Source organism: Symphalangus syndactylus, chromosome 11, assembly GCF_028878055.3.
Source record: "Symphalangus syndactylus isolate Jambi chromosome 11, NHGRI_mSymSyn1-v2.1_pri, whole genome shotgun sequence".
NCBI classification, from domain to species: Eukaryota; Metazoa; Chordata; class Mammalia; order Primates; family Hylobatidae; genus Symphalangus; species Symphalangus syndactylus.
The window spans coordinates 10,348,088-10,362,183 of record NC_072433.2 but is presented as its reverse complement, the minus strand read 5'-3'; positions in this window follow the sequence as shown (position 1 = coordinate 10,362,183).

Here is a 14,096-nt window from a genome sequence, read left to right as displayed (position 1 = left end):
TAATGAACATATCAGAAATAAGTTTCACACAATGTTTCTGTGTAGTTTTTATTTGAAGATATTATTTTTCCCAATATAGGCCTCTTAGCGCTCAGAATGTCCAATTGCAGTTTCTACAGAAAGAGTGTTTCAGAAAGGCTCAATCAAATGTAAGGTTCAACTCTGTTAGTTGAATGCACAGAACAGAAAGAAGTTTCATACAATGCTTCTGTGTAGTTTATATTTGAACATATTCTTTTATCCACTATTATCCACTTAGCGCTACGAATGTCCAGTTGCATTTTCTACAGACAGAGTGTTTCAAAACTGCTGAATCAAAAGTATGGTTTAACTCTGTTAGCTGAATGCTCAGATCAGAAAGAAGTTTCACAGAATGCTTCTGTGTAGTTTATATTTGAATATATTCCTTTTTCCACTACTACTCTCTTAGCGCTCCAAATGTCCAGTTGCATTTTCTACAGAAAGAGTGTTCAGATCTGCTCAATCTAAAGTATGGTTTAACTCTGTTAGCTGAATGCACAGATCAGAAATAAGTTTCACAGAATGATTCTGTGTAGTTTATATTTGGAGACATTCCTTTTTCCACTATTACCCTCTTAGCGCTCCGAATCTCCACTTGCATTTTCTACAGAAAGAGTGTTTCAGAACGGCTCAATCAAAACTAAGGTTCAACTCTTTTAGTTGAACAAACAGAACAGAAAGAAGTTTCACACAATTCTTCTGTGTAGTTTTTATTTGTAGACATTCTTTTTCCCAATATAGGCCTCTTAGCACTCAGAATGTCCAACTGCAGTTTCTACAGAAAGAGTGTTTCAGAACGGCTCAATCAAAAGTAAGGTTCAACTCTGTTAGTTGAATGCACAGAACAGAAAGAAGTTTCATACAATGCTTCTGTGTAGTTTATATTTGAACATATTCTTTTTTCCACTATTACCCACTTAGCGCTACGAATGTCCAGTTGCATTTTCTACAGACAGAGTGTTTCAAAACTGCTCAATCAAAAGTATGGTTTAACTCTGTTAGCTGAATGCTCAGATCAGAAAGAAGTTTCACAGAATGCTTCTGTGTAGTTTATATTTGAATATATTCCTTTTTCCACTACTACGCTCTTAGCGCTCCAAATGTCCAGTTGCATTTTCTACAGAAAGAGTGTTCAGATCTGCTCAATCAAAAGTATGGTTTAACTATGTTAGCTGAATGCACAGATCAGAAAGAAGTTTCACCGAATGATTCTGTGTAGTTTATATTTGAAGACATTCCTTTTACCACTATTACCCTCTTAGCGCTCCGAATCTCCACTTCCATTTTCTACAGAAAGAGTGTTTCAGAACGGCTCAATCAAAACTAAGGTTCAACTCTTTTAGTTGAACAAACAGAACAGAAAGAAGTTTCACACATTTCTTCTGTGTAGTTTTTATTTGTAGACATTCTTTTTCCCAATATAGGCCTCCTAGCGCTCAGAATGTCCAATTGCAGTTTCTACAGAAAGAGTGTTTCAGAACGGCTCAATCAAAAGTAAGGTTCAACTCTGTTAGTTGAATGCACAGAACAGAAAGAAGTTTCATACAATGCTTCTGTGTAGTTTATATTTGAACATATTCTTTTTTCCACTATTACCCACTTAGCGCTACGAATGTCCAGTTGCATTTTCTACAGACAGAGTGTTTCAAAACTGCTCAATCAAAAGTATGGTTTAACTCTGTTAGCTGAATGCTCAGAGCAGAAAGAAGTTTCACAGAATGCTTCTGTGTAGTTTATATTTGAATATATTCCTTTTTCCACTACTACGCTCATAGCGCTCCAAATGTCCAGTTGCATTTTCTACAGAAAGATTGTTCAGATCTGCTCAATCAAAAGTATGGTTTAACTCTGTTAGCTGAATGCACAGATCAGAAAGAAGTTTCACTGAATGATTCTGTGTAGTTTATATTTGAAGACATTCCTTTTTCCACTATTACCCTCTTAGCGCTCCGAATCTCCACTTGCATTTTCTACAAAAAGAGTGTTTCAAAACTGCTCAATCAAAAATATGTTTTATCTCTGTTAACTGAATTTACAGATCAGAAATAAGTTTCACAGAATGCATCTGTGTAGTTTTTATTTGAAGATATCCTTTTCCCAATGTAGGCCTCTTAGCGCTTAGCATGTCCAATTGCAGTTTCTACAGAAAGAGTGTTTCAGAACGGCTCAATCAAAAGTAAGGTTCAACTCTGTTAGTTGAATGCACAGAACAGAAAGAATTTTCACAGAATGCTACTGTGTAGTTTATATTTGAATATATTCCTTTTTCCACTATTACCCTCTTAGCGCTCCGAATGTCCACTTGCAATTTCTACAGAAAGAGTGTTCAGAACTGCGCAATCAAAAGTATGGTTTAACTGTGTTAGCTTAATGAACATATCAGAAATAAGTTTCACACAATGCTTCTGTGTAGTTTTTATTTGAAGATATTATTTTTCCCAATATAGGCCTCTTAGCGCTCAGAATGTCCAATTGCAGTTTCTACAGAAAGAGTGTTTCAGAAAGGCTCAATCAAAAGTAAGGTTCAACTCTGTTAGTTGAATGCACAGAACAGAAAGAAGTTTCATACAATGCTTCTGTGTAGTTTATATTTGAACATATTCTTTTTTCCACTATTACCCACTTAGCGCTACGAATGTCCAGTTGCATTTTCTACAGACAGAGTGTTTCAAAACTGCTCAATCAAAAGTATGGTTTAACTCTGTTAGCTGAATGCTCAGATCAGAAAGAAGTTTCACAGAATGCTTCTGTGTAGTTTATATTTGAATATATTCCTTTTTCCACTACTACTCTCTTAGCGCTCCAAATGTCCAGTTGCATTTTCTACAGAAAGAGTGTTCAGATCTGCTCAATCAAAAGTATGGTTTAACTCTGTTAGCTGAATTCACAGATCAGAAAGAAGTTTCACAGAATGATTCTGTGTAGTTTATATTTGGAGACATTCCTTTTTCCACTATTACCCTCTTAGCGCTCCGAATCTCCACTTGCATTTTCTACAGAAAGAATGTTTCATAACTGCTCAATCAAAAATATGTTTTATCTCTGTTAACTGAATTTACAGATCAGAAATAAGTTTCACAGAATGCATCTGTGTAGTTTTTATTTGAAGATATTCTTTTTCCCAATGTAGGCCTCTTAGCGCTTAGCATGTCCAATTGCAGTTTCTACAGAAAGAGTGTTTCAGAACGGCTCGATCAAAAGTAAGGTTCAAATCTGTTAGTTGAATGCACAGAACAGAAAGAATTTTCACAGAATGCTACTGTGTAGTTTATATTTGAATATATTCCCTTTTCCACTATTACCCTCTTAAGGCTCCGAATGTCCACTTGCATTTTCTACAGAAAGAGTGTTCAGAACTGCGCAATCAAAAGAATGGTTTAACTCTGTTAGCTTAATGAACATATCAGAAATAAGTTTCACACAATGCTTCTGTGTAGTTTTTATTCGAAGATATTATTTTTCCCAATATAGGCCTCTTAGCGCTCAGAATGTCCAATTGCAGTTTCTACAGAAAGAGTGTTTCAGAAAGGCTCAATCAAAAGTAAGGTTCAACTCTGTTAGTTGAATGCACAGAACAGAAACAAGTTTCATACAATGCTTCTGTGTAGTTTATATTTGAACATATTCTTTTTTCCACTATTACCCACTTAGCGCTACGAATGTCCAGTTGCATTTTCTACAGACAGAGTGTTTCAAAACTGCTCAATCAAAAGTATGGTTTAACTCTGTTAGCTGAATGCTCAGATCAGAAAGAAGTTTCACAGAATGCTTCTGTGTAGTTTATATTTGAATATATTCCTTTTTCCACTACTACGCTCTTAGCGCTCCAAATGTCCAGTTGCATTTTCTACAGAAAGAGTGTTCAGATCTGCTCAATCAAAAGTATGGTTTAACTATGTTAGCTGAATGCACAGATCAGAAAGAAGTTTCACCGAATGATTCTGTGTAGTTTATATTTGAAGACATTCCTTTTACCACTATTACCCTCTTAGCGCTCCGAATCTCCACTTGCATTTTCTACAAAAAGAGTGTTTCATAACTGCTCAATCAAAAATATGTTTTATCTCTGTTAACTGAATTTACAGATCAGAAATAAGTTTCACAGAATGCATCTGTGTAGTTTTTATTTGAAGATATTCTTTTTCCCAATGTAGGCCTCTTAGCGCTTAGCATGTCCAATTGCAGTTTCTACAGAAAGAGTGTTTCAGAACGGCTCAAACAAAAGTAAGGTTCAACTCTGTTAGTTGAATGCACAGAACAGAAAGAATTTTCACAGAATGCTACTGTGTAGTTTATATTTGAATATATTCCTTTTTCCACTATTACCCTCTTAGCGCTCCGAATGTCCACTTGCATTTTCTACAGAAAGAGTGTTCAGAACTGCGCAATCAAAAGTATGGTTTAACTCTGTTAGCTTAATGAACATATCAGAAATAAGTTTCACACAATGCTTCTGTGTAGTTTTTATTTGAAGATATTATTTTTCCCAATATAGGCCTCTTAGCGCTCAGAATGTCCAATTGCAGTTTCTACAGAAAGAGTGTTTCAGAAAGGCTCAATCAAAAGTAAGGTTCAACTCTGTTAGTTGAATGCACAGAACAGAAAGAAGTTTCATACAATGCTTTTGTGTAGTTTATAGTTGAACATATTCTTTTTTCCACTATTATCCACTTAGCGCTACGAATGTCCAGTTGCATTTTCTACAGACAGAGTGTTTCAAAACTGCTCAATCAAAAGTATGGTTTAACTCTGTTAGCTGAATGCTCAGATCAGAAAGAAGTTTCACAGAATGCTTCTGTGTAGTTTATATTTGAATATATTCCTTTTTCCACTACTACTCTCTTAGCGCTCCAAATGTCCAGTTGTATTTTCTACAGAAAGAGTGTTCAGATCTGCTCAATCAAAAGTATGGTTTAACTCTGTTAGCTGAATGCACAGATCAGAAAGAAGTTTCACAGAATGATTCTGTGTAGTTTATATTTGGAGACATTACTTTTTCCACTATTACCCTCTTAGCGCTCCGAATCTCCACTTGCATTTTCTACAGAAAGAGTGTTTCAGAACGGCTCAATCAAAACTAAGGTTCAACTCTTTTAGTTGAACAAACAGAACAGAAAGAAGTTTCACACATTTCTTCTGTGTAGTTTTTATTTGTAAACATTCTTTTTCCCAATATAGGCCTCTTAGCGCTCAGAATGTCCAATTGCAGTTTCTACAGAAAGAGTGTTTCAGAACGGCTCAATTAAAAGTAAGGTTCAACCCTGTTAGTTGAATGCACAGAACAGAAAGAAGTTTCATACAATGCTTCTGTGTAGTTTATATTTGAACATATTCTATTTCCACTATTACCCACTTAGCGCTACGAATGTCCAGTTGCATTTTCTACAGACAGAGTGTTTCAAAACTGCTCAATCAAAAGTATGGTTTAACTCTGTTAGCTGAATGCTCAGATCAGAAAGAAGTTTCACAGAATGCTTCTGTGTAGTTTATATTTGAATATATTCCTTTTTCCACTACTACTCTCTTAGCGCTCCAAATGTCCAGTTGCATTTTCTAAAGAAAGAGTGTTCAGATCTGCTCAATCAAAAGTATGGTTTAACTCTGTTAGCTGAATGCACAGATCAGAAAGAAGTTTCACAGAATGATTCTCTGTAGTTTATATTTGGAGACATTTTTTTTCCACTATTACCCTCTTAGCGCTCCGAATCTCCACTTGCATTTTCTACAGAAAGAGTGTTTCAGAACGGCTCAATCAAAACTAAGGTTCAACTCTTTTAGTTGAACAAACAGAACAGAAAGAAGTTTCACACATTTCTTCTGTGTAGTTTTTATTTGTAAACATTCTTTTTCCCAATATAGGCCTCTTAGCGCTCAGAATGTCCAATTGCAGTTTCTACAGAAAGAGTGTTTCAGAACGGCTCAATCAAAAGTAAGGTTCAACTCTGTTAGTTGAATGCACAGAACAGAAAGAAGTTTCATACAATGATTCTGTGTAGTTTATATTTGAACATATTCTATTTCCACTATTACCCACTTAGCGCTACGAATGTCCAGTTGCATCTTCTACAGACAGAGTGTTTCAAAACTGCTCAATCAAAAGTATGGTTTAACTCTGTTAGCTGAATGCTCAGATCAGAAAGAAGTTTCACAGAATGCTTCTGTGTAGTTTATATTTGAATATATTCCTTTTTCCACTACTACGCTCTTAGCGCTCCAAATGTCCAGTTGCATTTTCTACAGAAAGAGTGTTCAGATCTGCTCAATCAAAAGTATGTTTTAACTCTGTTAGCTGAATGCACAGATCAGAAAGAAGTTTCACCGAATGATTCTGTGTAGTTTATATTTGAAGACATTCCTTTTACCACTATTACCTTCTTAGCGCTCCGAATCTCCACTTGCATTTTCTACAAAAAGAGTGTTTCATAAGTGCTCAATCAAAAATATGTTTTATCTCTGTTAACTGAATTTACAGATCAGCAATAAGTTTCACAGAATGCATCTGTGTAGTTTTTATTTGAAGATATTCTTTTTCCCAATGTAGGCCTCTTAGCGCGTAGCATGTCCAATTGCAGTTTCTACAGAAAGAGTGTTTCAGAACGGCTCAAACAAAAGTAAGGTTCAAATCTGTTAGTTGAATGCACAGAACAGAAAGAATTTTCACAGAATGCTACTGTGTAGTTTATATTTGAATATATTCCTTTTTCCACTATTACCCTCTTAGCGCTCCGAATGTCCACTTGCATTTTCTACAGAAAGAGTGTTCAGATCTGCGCAATCAAAAGTATGGTTTAACTCTGTTAGCTTAATGAACATATCAGAAATAAGTTTCACACAATGTTTCTGTGTAGTTTTTATTTGAAGATATTATTTTTCCCAATATAGGCCTCTTAGCGCTCAGAATGTCCAATTGCAGTTTCTACAGAAAGAGTGTTTCAGAAAGGCTCAATCAAATGTAAGGTTCAACTCTGTTAGTTGAATGCACAGAACAGAAAGAAGTTTCATACAATGCTTCTGTGTAGTTTATATTTGAACATATTCTTTTATCCACTATTATCCACTTAGCGCTACGAATGTCCAGTTGCATTTTCTACAGACAGAGTGTTTCAAAACTGCTGAATCAAAAGTATGGTTTAACTCTGTTAGCTGAATGCTCAGATCAGAAAGAAGTTTCACAGAATGCTTCTGTGTAGTTTATATTTGAATATATTCCTTTTTCCACTACTACTCTCTTAGCGCTCCAAATGTCCAGTTGCATTTTCTACAGAAAGAGTGTTCAGATCTGCTCAATCTAAAGTATGGTTTAACTCTGTTAGCTGAATGCACAGATCAGAAATAAGTTTCACAGAATGATTCTGTGTAGTTTATATTTGGAGACATTCCTTTTTCCACTATTACCCTCTTAGCGCTCCGAATCTCCACTTGCATTTTCTACAGAAAGAGTGTTTCAGAACGGCTCAATCAAAACTAAGGTTCAACTCTTTTAGTTGAACAAACAGAACAGAAAGAAGTTTCACACAATTCTTCTGTGTAGTTTTTATTTGTAGACATTCTTTTTCCCAATATAGGCCTCTTAGCACTCAGAATGTCCAACTGCAGTTTCTACAGAAAGAGTGTTTCAGAACGGCTCAAACAAAAGTAAGATTCAACTGTGTTAGTTGAATGCACAGAACAGAAAGAATTTTCACAGAATGCTACTGTGTAGTTTATATTTGAATATATTCCTTTTTCCACTATTACCCTCTTAGCGCTCCGAATGTCCACTTGCATTTTCTACAGAAAGAGTGTTCAGAACTGCGCAATCAAAAGTATGGTTTAACTCTGTTAGCTTAATGAACATATCAGAAATAAGTTTCACACAATGCTTCTGTGTAGTTTTTATTTGAAGATATTATTTTTCCCAATATAGGCCTCTTAGCGCTCAGAATGTCCAATTGCAGTTTCTACAGAAAGAGTGTTTCAGAAAGGCTCAATCAAAAGTAAGGTTCAACTCTGTTAGTTGAATGCACAGAACAGAAAGAAGTTTCATACAATGCTTTTGTGTAGTTTATATTTGAACATATTCTTTTTTCCACTATTATCCACTTAGCGCTACGAATGTCCAGTTGCATTTTCTACAGACAGAGTGTTTCAAAACTGCTCAATCAAAAGTATGGTTTAACTCTGTTAGCTGAATGCTCAGATCAGAAAGAAGTTTCACAGAATGCTTCTGTGTAGTTTATATTTGAATATATTCCTTTTTCCACTACTACTCTCTTAGCGCTCCAATTGTCCAGTTGTATTTTCTACAGAAAGAGTATTCAGATCTGCTCAATCAAAAGTATGGTTTAACTCTGTTAGCTGAATGCACAGATCAGAAAGAAGTTTCACAGAATGATTCTGTGTAGTTTATATTTGGAGACATTACTTTTTCCACTATTACCCTCTTAGCGCTCCGAATCTCCACTTGCATTTTCTACAGAAAGAGTGTTTCAGAACGGCTCAATCAAAACTAAGGTTCAACTCTTTTAGTTGAACAAACAGAACAGAAAGAAGTTTCACACATTTCTTCTGTGTAGTTTTTATTTGTAAACATTCTTTTTCCCAATATAGGCCTCTTAGCGCTCAGAATGTCCAATTGCAGTTTCTACAGAAAGAGTGTTTCAGAACGGCTCAATCAAAAGTAAGGTTCAACTCTGTTAGTTGAATGCACAGAACAGAAAGAAGTTTCATACAATGCTTTTGTGGAGTTTATATTTGAACATATTCTATTTCCACTATTACCCACTTAGCGCTACGAATGTCCAGTTGCATTTTCTACAGACAGAGTGTTTCAAAACTGCTCAATCAAAAGTATGGTTTAACTCTGTTAGCTGAATGCTCAGATCAGAAAGAAGTTTCACAGAATGCTTCTGTGTAGTTTATATTTGAATATATTCCTTTTTCCACTACTACGCTCTTAGCGCTCCAAATGTCCAGTTGCATTTTCTACAGAAAGAGTGTTCAGATCTGCTCAATCAAAAGTATGGTTTAACTGTGTTAGCTGAATGCACAGATCAGAAAGAAGTTTCACCGAATGATTCTGTGTAGTTTATATTTGAAGATATTCCTTTTACCACTATTACCCTCTTAGCGCTCCGAATCTCCACTTGCATTTTCTACAAAAAGAGTGTTTCATAAGTGCTCAATCAAAAATATGTTTTATCTCTGTTAACTGAATTTACAGATCAGCAATAAGTTTCACGGAATGCATCTGTGTAGTTTTTATTTGAAGATATTCTTTTTCCCAATGTAGGCCTCTTAGCGCTTAGCATGTCCAATTGCAGTTTCTACAGAAAGAGTGTTTCAGAACGGCTCAAACAAAAGTAAGGTTCAACTCTGTTAGTTGAATGCACAGAACAGAAAGAATTTTCACAGAATGCTACTGTGTAGTTTATATTTGAATATATTCCTTTTTCCACTATTACCCTCTTAGCGCTCCGAATGTCCACTTGCATTTTCTACAGAAAGAGTGTTCAGAACTGCGCAATCAAAAGTATGGTTTAACTCTGTTAGCTTAATGAACATATCAGAAATAAGTTTCACACAATGCTTCTGTGTAGTTTTTATTTGAAGATATTATTTTTCCCAATATAGGCCTCTTAGCGCTCAGAATGTCCAATTGCAGTTTCTACAGAAAGAGTGTTTCAGAAAGGCTCAATCAAAAGTAAGGTTCAACTCTGTTAGTTGAATGCAGAGAACAGAAAGTAGTTTCATACAATGCTTCTGTGTAGTTTATATTTGAACATATTCTTTTTTCCACTATTATCCACTTAGCGCTACGAATGTCCAGTTGCATTTTCTACAGACAGAGTGTTTCAAAACTGCTCAATCAAAAGTATGGTTTAACTCTGTTAGCTGAATGCTCAGATCAGAAAGAAGTTTCACAGAATGCTTCTGTGTAGTTTATATTTGAATATATACCTTTTTCCACTACTACTCTCTTAGCGCTCCAAATGTCCAGTTGCATTTTCTACAGAAAGAGTGTTCAGATCTGCTCAATCAAAAGTATGGTTTAACTCTGTTAGCTGAATGCAAAGATCAGAAAGAAGTTTCACAGAATGATTCTGTGTAGTTTATATTTGGAGACATTCCTTTTTCCACTATTACCCTCTTAGCGCTACGAATCTCCACTTGCATTTTCTACAGAAAGAGTGTTTCAGAACGGCTCAATCAAAACTAAGGTTCAACTCTTTTAGTTGAACAAACAGAACAGAAAGAAGTTTCACACATTTCTTCTGTGTAGTTTTTATTTGTAGACATTCTTTTTCCCAATATAGGCCTCTTAGCGCTCAGAATGTCCAATTGCAGTTTATACAGAAAGAGTGTTTCAGAACGGCTCAATCAAAAGTAAGGCTCAACTCTGTTAGTTGAATGCACAGAACAGAAAGAAGTTTCATACAATGCTTCTGTGTAGTTTATATTTGAACATATTCTTTTTTCCACTATTACCCACTTAGCGCTACGAATGTCCAGTTGCATTTTCTACAGACAGAGTGTTTCAAAACTGCTCAATCAAAAGTATGGTTTAACTCTGTTAGCTGAATGCTCAGATCAGAAAGAAGTTTCACAGAATGCTTCTGTGTAGTTTATATTTGAATATATTCCTTTTTCCACTACTACGCTCTTAGCGCTCCAAATGTCCAGTTGCATTTTCTACAGAAAGAGTGTTCAGATCTGCTCAATCAAAAGTATGGTTTAACTCTGTTAGCTGAATGCACAGATCAGAAAGAAGTTTCACCGAATGATTCTGTGTAGTTTATATTTGAAGACATTCCTTTTACCACTATTACCCACTTAGCACTCCGAATCTCCACTTGCATTTTCTACAAAAAGAGTGTTTCATAACTGCTCAATCAAAAATATGTTTTATCTCTGTTAACTGAATTTACAGATCAGAAATAAGTTTCACAGAATGCATCTGTGTAGTTTTTATTTGAAGATATTCTTTTTCCCAATGTAGGCCTCTTAGCGCTTAGCATGTCCAATTGCAGTTTCTACAGAAAGAGTGTTTCAGAACGGCTCAAACAAAAGTAAGGTTCAACTCTGTTAGTTGAATGCACAGAACAGAAAGAATTTTCACAGAATGCTACTGTGTAGTTTATATTTGAATATATTCCTTTTTCCACTATTACCCTCTTAGCGCTCCGAATGACCACTTGCATTTTCTACAGAAAGAGTGTTGAGAACTGCGCAATCAAAAGTATGGTTTAACTCTGTTAGCTTAATGAACATATCAGAAATAAGTTTCACACAATGCTTCTGTGTAGTTTTTATTTGAAGATATTATTTTTCCCAATATAGGCCTCTTAGCGCTCAGAATGTCCAATTGCAGTTTCTACAGAAAGAGTGTTTCAGAAAGGCTCAATCAAAAGTAAGGTTCAACTCTGTTAGTTGAATGCACAGAACAGAAAGAAGTTTCATACAATGCTTCTGTGTAGTTTATATTTGAATATATTCTTTTTTCCACTATTATCCACTTAGCGCTACGAATGTCCAGTTGCATTTTCTACAGACAGAGTGTTTCAAAACTGCTCAATCAAAAGTATGGTTTAACTCTGTTAGCTGAATGCTCAGATCAGAAAGAAGTTTCACAGAATGCTTCTGTGTAGTTTATATTTGAATATATTCCTTTTTCCACTACTACTCTCTTAGCGCTCCAAATGTCCAGTTGCATTTTCTACAGAAAGAGTGTTCAGATCTGCTCAATCAAAAGTATGGTTTAACTCTGTTAGCTGAATGCAAAGATCAGAAAGAAGTTTCACAGAATGATTCTGTGTAGTTTATATTTGGAGACATTCCTTTTTCCACTATTACCCTCTTAGCGCTACGAATCTCCACTTGCATTTTCTACAGAAAGAGTTTTTCAGAACGGCTCAATCAAAACTAAGGTTCAACTCTTTTAGTTGAACAAACAGAACAGAAAGAAGTTTCACACATTTCTTCTGTGTAGTTTTTATTTGTAGACATTCTTTTTCCCAATATAGGCCTCTTAGCGCTCAGAATGTCCAATTGCAGTTTCTACAGAAAGAGTGTTTCAGAACGGCTCAATCAAAAGTAAGGCTGAACTCTGTTAGTTGAATGCACAGAACAGAAAGAAGTTTCATACAATGCTTCTGTGTAGTTTATATTTGAACATATTCTTTTTTCCACTATTACCCACTTAGCGCTACGAATGTCCAGTTGCATTTTCTACAGACAGAGTGTTCCAAAACTGCTCAATCAAAAGTATGGTTTAACTCTGTTAGCTGAATGCTCAGATCAGAAAGAAGTTTCACAGAATGCTTCTGTGTAGTTTATATTTGAATATATTCCTTTTACCACTACTACGCTCTTAGCGCTCCAAATGTCCAGTTGCATTTTCTACAGAAAGAGTGTTCAGATCTGCTCAATCAAAAGTATGGTTTAACTCTGTTAGCTGAATGCACAGATCAGAAAGAAGTTACACCGAATGATTCTGTGTAGTTTATATTTGGAGACATTCCTTTTACCACTATTACCCTCTTAGCGCTCCGAATCTCCACTTGCATTTTCTACAAAAAGAGTGTTTCATAACTGCTCAATCAAAAATATGTTTTATCTCTGTTAACTGAATTTACAGATCAGAAATATGTTTTACAGAATGCATCTGTGTAGTTTTTATTTGAAGATATTCTTTTTCCCAATGTAGGCCTCTTAGCGCTTAGCATGTCCAATTGCAGTTTCTACGGAAAGAGTGTTTCAGAACGGCTCAAACAAAAGTAAGGTTCAACTCTGTTAGTTGAATGCACAGAACAGAAAGTATTTTCACAGAATGCTACTGTGTAGTTTATATTTGAATATATTCCTTTTTCCACTATTACCCTCTTAGCGCTCCGAATGCCCACTTCCATTTTCTACAGAAAGAGTGTTCAGAACTGCGCAATCAAAAGTATGTTTTAACTCTGTTAGCTTAATGAACATATCAGAAATAAGTTTCACACAATGCTTCTGTGTAGTTTTTATTTGAAGATATTATTTTTCCCAATATAGGCCTCTTAGCGCTCAGAATGTCCAATTGCAGTTTCTACAGAAAGAGTGTTTCAGAAAGGCTCAATCAAAGTAAGGTTCAACTCTGTTAGTTGAATGCACAGAACAGAAAGAAGTTTCATACAATGCTTCTGTGTAGTTTATATTTGAACATATTCTTTTTTCCACTATTATCCACTTAGCGCTACGAATGTCCAGTTGCATTTTCTACAGACAGAGTGTTTCAAAACTGCTCAATCAAAAGTATGGTTTAACTCTGTTAGCTGAATGCTCAGATCAGAAAGAAGTTTCACAGAATGCTTCTGTGTAGTTTATATTTGAATATATTCCTTTTTCCACTACTACTCTCTTAGCGCTCCAAATGTCCAGTTGCATTTTCTACAGAAAGAGTGTTCAGATCTGCTCAATCAAAAGTATGGTTTAACTCTGTTAGCTGAATGCAAAGATCAGAAAGAAGTTTCACAGAATGATTCTGTGTAGTTTATATTTGGAGACATTCCTTTTTCCACTATTACCCTCTTAGCGCTACGAATCTCCACTTGCATTTTCTACAGAAAGAGTGTTTCAGAACGGCTCAAACAAAACTAAGGTTCAACTCTTTTAGTTGAACAAACAGAACAGAAAGAAGTTTCACACATTTCTTCTGTGTAGTTTTTATTTGTAGACATTCTTTTTCCCAATATAGGCCTCTTAGCGCTCAGAATGTCCAATTGCAGTTTCTACAGAAAGAGTGTTTCAGAACGGCTCAATCAAAAGTAAGGCTCAACTCTGTTAGTTGAATGCACAGAACAGAAAGAAGTTTCATACAATGCTTCTGTGTAGTTTATATTTGAACATATTCTTTTTTCCACTATTATCCACTTAGCGCTACGAATGTCCAGTTGCATTTTCTACAGACAGAGTGTTTCAAAACTGCTCAATCAAAAGTATGGTTTAACTCTGTTAGCTGAATGCTCAGATCAGAAAGAAGTTTCACAGAATGCTTCTGTGTAGTTTATATTTGAATATATTCCTTTTTCCACTACTACTCTCTTAGCGCTCCAAATGTCCAG